Raw genomic sequence first — 8,665 nt, 5'->3', positions numbered from 1 at the left:
GGCATTAGGGTGCAAATCAGGCTGAGTCATAACATCAGAGAAATTGTTGCGGTGTGGTAATTACCACATTGCCTCCCCTTGGAGAAAGTAATCATGTGGTCTTGACTTGGGAGATTTCCAGACATACACAAAGCAGGTGATTATGACAAACTACCATGGCATAAGAATTTGGAAGGAAGAAATGTTAGTAGTGTATGGGAAATGGCCAAGAGATGTTTGAAGAAAGCAGGAGGATAAATCAGGTAGGAATAATATCATTAGGCAGACATTACAGGAAAAAACATGGTTCTTTTTCTGTACAACAGGAGTTAAGATAAGCAACCCACAAATCTTCAATCTGTTCTCAAAAGTTTCATTCCACAGACCTGCCACCATCTTGGTCACTCGTCTCTGGATCCTCTCCACCTGCTCCTCATCAAGAAGAAACCCTGGTGCCATATTTGGGCACAGTATTTGAAGGGAATATAAAGAAAAAGGTTATCACCAAGCCCATGAGTACAACAGTGAACAGGAAAGAAGGGTGACTTGTATGGTATGGAAAGCAAAAGCTAATTATAAGAAGGCAGTTGATTAGTCTAAATTAAATCCCAAAAAGTTATTTTGCTATGGAAGGATGATGGATTTTAATGAGTGTTGATAGCAGGAAGGTAACAGAAGCAAATGGAATACTTATTGAGTGATCATTTTGCAAGTGTGCATCATCCAACGGAGATATTCCAGTGCCATGGCTGACATTGACTGATTATTATTATTATTATTTCGGGCAACTCCAAGGAATCAACAGACTCATCAAGGGAGGCCCTAACATCATGTCAAGAACAAATATTCGACATTCACACAGTATTTATCATACCTCGCCTTGAACTCATTCACAGTCATAGCACCCCACAACAGACTCCGGCAGCTTATTCCACTCATTTACCACTCTCCAGGTAAAAAACCTGGCATTACACCCTTGTTAACCACATTCTTGCCAAGCTTCCATGTATGGCCACTAGTCCTCCCACCACCAGTCCTATTCTCAAAAATATCTTCGGGATTAATCTTATAGAAACCCTTCAGTAATTTGAATGTCTCAATCATATCTCCCCTTTTCTGCCTATCAACCAATTTTTGCAACCCACATATCTTCAATCTGTTCTCATAAGGTTCATTTCACAGACCTGCCACCATCTTGATCACTTGTCTCTGGATCCTCTCCACCTCCTCCCCATCAAGAAGAAACCCTGGTGCCCATATTTGGGCACAGTAGTCCAGATGGGGTCTTATCAGGGCTCGATATAGAGGAACAATAACTTGTTTGTCTCTGCTAGTTAAAGTATTTTTCAATAACCAAGTGATTTGATGAGCTGATTTAGCCACTTTTGCAATGTGCCCCCTAAACTTCAACTCCCTATCCACCAACAATCCCAAGTCCCTGGCCTCATCAATCTCGTGGAGCACAGTTCCACTAATGTGATATACTGCTGCTAATCTTTTCACTCCAAAATGCATAACCTTACACTTTGCCACATTAAATTGACATCCATTATCCCTAGCCCAGACCTCCAAACAATCCAAGTCATCTTGCAAAATTTGGACATCCTGAGCACTCACAATTGTTCTACCCAACTTTGCATCATTAGCAAACAAGTGAACACTTCCTCTCAGATCCTTTCCTATATCGTTAATGAACATATTGAAAAGTAGTGGTCGAAAAACAGAACCATGCTGCACACCACTAGTCAAAAGCCATCTTTTGGGCGCCACTCCTGAATAAACTGCTCTATAGTATCTCTCAATCAACCACCCTCCTATCCATCTCACCAACCCTATATCCATCCCCATTTGCTCCAGTTTACTGATTAGAGTTCCATGTGGTATCCTGTCAAAGGCCTTGGCAAGGTCCAGTAGAATCACTGTAAACCCATTACCCTTATCCAGTTCAGCTGTCACTGTGTTATAAAACGTGAGCAAGTTACTGAGGCATGATCTACCCCCCATACAGTATCCCATTTTCATCTATCCAATCCTGTATTCTTCTCTTGACTAGTTTCTCCGAGACCTTGACAACGATTCCTCATATGCTAATCGGTCAGTAATTTACAACACTTGGGACCTCCTCCTTTATGAAGTGGAACTATTTTCCCCTCTTTCCACCCCCTCGGAACTAACCCAGACCTGAGACTCAGATTAAACAAAATGGTCAAGGGTACTGACAATTCTTTAGCCGCTTCACATACGACACGAGCTGGTATACCATCCAATCCCACAGATGTATTGACATTGAGGTTTTGCAATAGACTAGTCACCTCCACCTCATTCACCACAATTCCCATATAATCTATTGGTTCATTCATTTCTGCAATGTCACCACCTGGATGATATACTCGTGCAAAGTGCTTGCTCAGTAATTCAACTATATCAACTGATTCGGTTACCTCCCTACCATCGGCATTCTTTAAAATCATTCTGCCATATACATTTTTTTCTTTTACTTGCAACATATCGAAAAAACTGTTTAGGATTCTCTTTAGCCTGCATGGCCAATGTTCTTTCGTAATCCTTTTCTGCTTTTCTCACCACACTCATTACCCTTCTGGCCTGGGCTTTATACTGTTCATGTGGCTGCCGGTCACCTTTCTCCTTAAATTCCCTCCATAGTTGTTTCTTTTTTTGGAGCTCAAGCTTAATGGTGTTATTCATCCATTTAACTCCTACTTGATTTATTATTTGGACTCTAGGTATACAGTCAGCCATTGCTTCATGCAAACACTTTTTAAGTGTTTCTTACAATGAAATCTGCCTCCCATGCACTGTCAACTTCTAGCCCTTGCAGTTGTACATGCCATGGCACTGTACCAATCATTCTCCTAGGCTTGTCATACTTACCAGCCCGATAATTCCACATGTACCCTGTCTTAATTGTAAATTCCACACCTTTAGCCACATCCCAAGTCAAGACCCCATGATCACTCTCACGAATTGGTGGCAATGTAGTCATATTCGTTACAGCCAAATTCTCAGATGCCCTTACCAGGTCAAGCACTCTCTGACCCCCTAGTATTTTCCATTACATGCTGTCGCAGATAGTTATCCCTTAATAACCGCATAAAATCCAATTCCTTTCTACGATGTGTCCTCTCCTACTTCCAATCAATGTTACCATAGTTGAAATCTCCCATAATAATTACCCTCCTTCCACTCATTTCTTCTATTTGCTTATGCTTACTATCTCCACCATCTATTCCATCACCTGGTCTATAGCAGCACCCGACTGTATATTTTGTTCTGCTAGTATCAATCTCTCACCAAATAGCCTCAAATGTGCTCTTTTCTCTATCCTGCAGTTCCACTTCTATTCTATTCTCCTTGGCTGTAGCTCATCTGCTATCATCAATAACACACCTCCCCCATTTTATTCTCCCTGTCTCTCCTGAACACACCATACCCCCCTCACATTCAATCCCACTAGCTGTGTCATGTCATCTTCTGTCAGCCATGTTTCACTAATGCCAATAACCTGAGGTCTGTAAGTACCAACCAAGGCCAAAAATTCTTCCCTCTTGTTCCTAATACTTTTGGCATTTGTATACATAAATTGCAGAAGCCGATTTGTCCCATCCCTATTTTGATGCCTTATACTACCTATCGCATTCTGATTTGTGGTCTCTCCTACTCGCTTGGGTATATTACACACATTCACAAACACACTCAACTGTCTTTCTAAAATCTGCATATCTACTCCCCCCCCTTAATAACTCAACTGTCCCTGGTTCTGTACATTCACTTCCACTACATTCGACAACAGCTTTTCAAGTCTCCATACACCAAAACCATTCAAATGTAAACCATCTATTTTATATAACTCCTTTTGCCCATTAAACTCATTCCACACCACTCATCAAACATAATTCACGCATAAAGTCATTAGCAATTATGGCCATCCTTCTATACTCTTCACTCTCATACCGCGGAAACAGACTCACCATCCTAACTCTCTCGCTCTTTTCTTTTGCTACCTCAAGGAATTCCTTCACATCCTCACTCATAGCTTTTTTGTTTCCTTTCAAATCATTTGTATCCGCTACCACTATCAATTCCTACACCTGCTGTTTTTGCATTCTAATTGACTCGCTTACATTCTTTACGTTCGCACCGGGTTGGTACGATTTTGTTAAACTCTCAACTAACACACCTCTTACTAAGGAATCCCCCATACAACACACACTCTTTCATTTTGTTTACACTCACTTTCATACCCTTACTTTTTCTATCATACTTTTGCTGATTATTAGTCGGTACGCTTGTTAAAGACTTTTGCCAACAATCCAGCTGCTAATTTACTCTATGCATCGCTCCGCGTAATAGTGCTATTTCACTCATTGCGTCAGTGTCATCATTTTTATTCTCGGATGATTCATTCAATCGTTCTGTATGCTTAACTTCATTCTCTCTTTCAACGCCACTCTTGCAGCTATCAGGTACTAACTCGCAAATATCATCATTCAAACCTCGAATATCGCTGTTATCTAGATTCTCACTTTCGACAACGATATTATTCACGCGACCTGAAACACTCTTTAAATGCTCACATTTTTTACACTTTTTGCACACATACACTCAGCTATCGTTGTTTAACCAAACTCCAACCGCTCTCCTCAATGCATACATTTCACAAATGGTACACTGAATCAAGTCTTTTAAGTTAAGATTTTCAGACAAATATACGGCGACCTGGACGCCATCTTCGTATTCCTCTTTATGGGAACCATGTGCACAGATAATCGTATCTATCAATTTACTATTAAAATACTCGAAAAACACACAAAAATCTCCCAGACCTGTTAAAATACTAAAAGTAAACAATACTATGCAAACTCATCCATTATTACTCAAAATATCACTTATCTGGTCAGGAGTTATCCTCAGACACTACATACCATATAGTCTTCTTACTATGATTATTATTATTATTACGGGCGACTCCAGGGAGTCCTTAGACTCGTCGAGGGAGGCCCTAAACATCATGTCCACACAACTATACGACATTCTCACAGTATCTATCATACCTTGCCTTGAACTTACTCACTGTCATAACACCCACAACAGACTCTGGCAGCTTATTTTACTCATTTACCACTCTAAAAGTAAAGAACACAGCTCTAACACCCTGCTAACCACACTCTTGCCCAGCTTCCATAGGTGTCCCCTAGTTCTCCCACCACCAGTCCTGATCTCAAAAATATCCTCTGAATTAATCCTATAGAATCCCTTTAGCAATTTGAATGTCTCAATCATATCTCCCCTTTTCCGCCTATCAACTAGTTTCTCTAACCCAGAAATCTTCAACCTGTTCTCATAAGGTTCATTCCATAGACCTGCTATCATCTTGGTCACTTGCCTCTGGATCCTCTCCACCTCCTCCCGATCAAAAAGAAATCCAGGTGACCAAATCTGGGCACAGTAGTCTAGATGCGGTCTTATCAAGGCTCAGTACAGAGGTACAATAACTTGCTTGTCTCTGCTCATCAAAGTATTTTTCAACAACTAAGTGAGTCCATGAGCTGATTTAGCCACTTTTGCAATGTGCCACCTAAACTTCAACTTCTTATCCACCAACACTCCCAAGTCCTTGGCTTCATCAATCTCCTGGAGTACAGTTCCACCAATGTGGTATACTGCTGCTAATCTTTTCACCCCAAAATGCATAACCTTACATTTTGTTACATTAAATTGACATCCATTCTCCTTATCCCAGAACTCCAATCTATCCAAGTTTTCCTGCAAGATTTTGACATCATCTTACTATTGCCCTACCCAACTTTGCATCATCAGCAAACAAATGAACCGTTCCTCTTAGATCCTTCCCTATATCGTTAATGAACAAAATAAACAGCAGTGGTCCAAGAACAGAACCCTGTACCACACCACTAGTTACAGGCAGTCTTTTGGACTCTACTCTTGAATAAACTACTCTCTGATATCTCTCCATCAACCACCCACCTATCCATTTCACCAACCCTATATCCATTCCCATATGTTGTAGTTTATGGATTAGAATTCCATGTGGAATCCTGGGAAATGCCTTAGCCAGGTACAGCAGTATCACTGTAAACCCAAATGGGAGTATAGAACAGAGGTAAATGAATTGGGTTACTAATGATATTACTGAACCTTAATGCAAACATGACCATGGGATTAGATGGCACATCAGCCAATGTATTATGAGAAATGAGCAAAGGAAATGGTGCTTCCTCTGATTAAGTGATTTAATGGGAAACTGCCAGGAGAGTTGAAAGAGGGCAAAATAGTTTAATTGCATAAAGGAGACCCCAAGACAGAAGTAGCAAATTATAGGTCAGTATTTCAGAAGTGGTGGTTAAGGTAAGAAATTTGTAAAAGATAGAATTCTGGTCTGGGTGGACTGGAATATGACATTTTATAGGGAACAACATATATAACATGTTGCATAAATTGGAGCAAATAACAATGGGTATCAAGTTGGTGATTTGGATAAGAAGTGGCAGATGGGTAGATATCAAAGAATGAGGTATAGGAGAGACTGGGAGAAGTTGGTGACTAATGGAATACCACAGGGTTCAGTACTTGGTCCACTGCTTAATTTCTGCATCAGTGATATAGGATATTGTTTAAGAAGAAATATTCATTTATTTGCTGATGATGCCAAGCCAGGAAGAGTGGTAGTCAATGATGATGATGATGATCTGGAGATTATGCAGTTTGATTTAACCACTCAAATGGTCACATGGATAAAATATATCAAATTCAAAGTTTCATATCCATGTTATTTCTATAGTATCGAAATGTTAACTACAGGGCATTGGCGCATCCAGGGAGGGGACCAAGGGAGGAGCTCTGCCCCCCTCGAAAAAAAGAAAAGGAAAAAACACTAGAAAAATTTCCAAAAATCTTTTCCTAATTAATTTTGTTTTGTTTTTTTAATTTATGTTGTATCGTATCTTTTATTTATATACTACTTATGAATTAGAGGTCACATAAGGTGGGAATACCCTATAGCGCTCGGGAATCTTGGCCGCTGTGAACGCAAGGCGAACGAAGTAGTGCTCGGGTCCTACTACTCCGTTTGCCCTAGCCGGTCCAGAGGAGAACACGGGTATCATGTATTGGCGATCACTGCAGATCAGTGCCGGATTTATGAATAAGCTAAAAAAGCTATAGCTTAGGGCCTCGCAATCTGCCGGGGCCTCAAATAAAAAAACAATAAGACCAGCTGATGTGATTTAAAACGGTACGGGGCCTCTGGGTTTTGTATAGCTTAGGGCCTCAGCAAGTCTAAATTCGGCCCTGCTGCAGATGCTCAGTCATAGCTCGTATGCAATGCGCAGTGTGTATTCTCAAATCGTCTACTCAACTCGCCCTCCCCCCAAGATTAAATCTTGAGTGCTCAATCTCCCCCCCCCCTCCAAGACTAAATCCTGAGTGCACCATTGCCACAGGGTGTCCCAGACTTAGCTATCTATTTCAGTGAAATGGGACGAATTTTTTAAAAACTCATGTTTAATATGTGTTATCGATGTAAAAATTTCTAAATTATTTCTTAATTTTATTTTCATCTTCTTTCAGAACTCTAACTCTAATAATGAATACACAAGAACGCATCTTTGTTGGGGGGGGTGGGGGGGGGGGGGGGTGGGGGGGGGGGGGGGTGGGGGGGGGGGGGGGTGGGGGGGGGGGGGGGTGGGGGGGGGGGGGGGTGGGGGGGGGGGGGGGTGGGGGGGGGGGGGGGTGGGGGGGGGGGGGGGTGGGGGGGGGGGGGGGTGGGGGGGGGGGGGGGTGGGGGGGGGGGGGGGTGGGGGGGGGGGGGGGTGGGGGGGGGGGGGGGTGGGGGGGGGGGGGGGTGGGGGGGGGGGGGGGTGGGGGGGGGGGGGGGTGGGGGGGGGGGGGGGTGGGGGGGGGGGGGGGTGGGGGGGGGGGGGGGTGGGGGGGGGGGGGGGTGGGGGGGGGGGGGGGTGGGGGGGGGGGGGGGTGGGGGGGGGGGGGGGTGGGGGGGGGGGGGGGTGGGGGGGGGGGGGGGTGGGGGGGGGGGGGGGTGGGGGGGGGGGGGGGTGGGGGGGGGGGGGGGTGGGGGGGGGGGGGGGTGGGGGGGGGGGGGGGTGGGGGGGGGGGTTAATAGTTAGATATATGAAGAGCCAAAGGCTTTAATTCGGCGACATATGACATGTTTAAGTTAAGGGATATTACATCCCATATCGTTTCTTAGCCGAATAAGAAACTCAAAGAGTTCCATGCCGAATATAGTAGAAACTATATAAAGTTCGGCGATTCCAAGCGCAAGCAAATACCTGGATACTGCAGCAACTGACCCTAAAGGTAGTGCAAGCTGAGGCAACACATGTCTAAGGTGGAGCAAGCTCCGATCACTATTCTTGATATTTACCCATAATGTGAACTTAGCTCCTAGGAGCTGTATTTCTGTTATACATTATGAGAGAAGGTCACTACCCAGACCGGTTTCAACCTTATGTATAGGTGAAGCGGGCTCTAAAAATAAGACGATCCCGAAAGATCGCCCAACTCAGCGTTGTTCCACTCGATGACAGGCTCACCCCGTCACCGAGAAGAACTTCTCAGCATTGGCTCTACCCAGTGGCAGGCTCACCCGACCACCAAGCAGAGCCATAATCTCAGCGGTGGCCCCACT

This window comes from Typopeltis vanoorti, chromosome 4 (genome assembly GCF_054136105.1).
Source record: "Typopeltis vanoorti isolate ZY-2024b chromosome 4, IOZ_Tvanoo_1.0, whole genome shotgun sequence".
Lineage (NCBI taxonomy): Eukaryota > Metazoa > Arthropoda > Arachnida > Uropygi > Thelyphonidae > Typopeltis > Typopeltis vanoorti.
Note: the sequence above shows the minus strand (reverse complement) of the source record.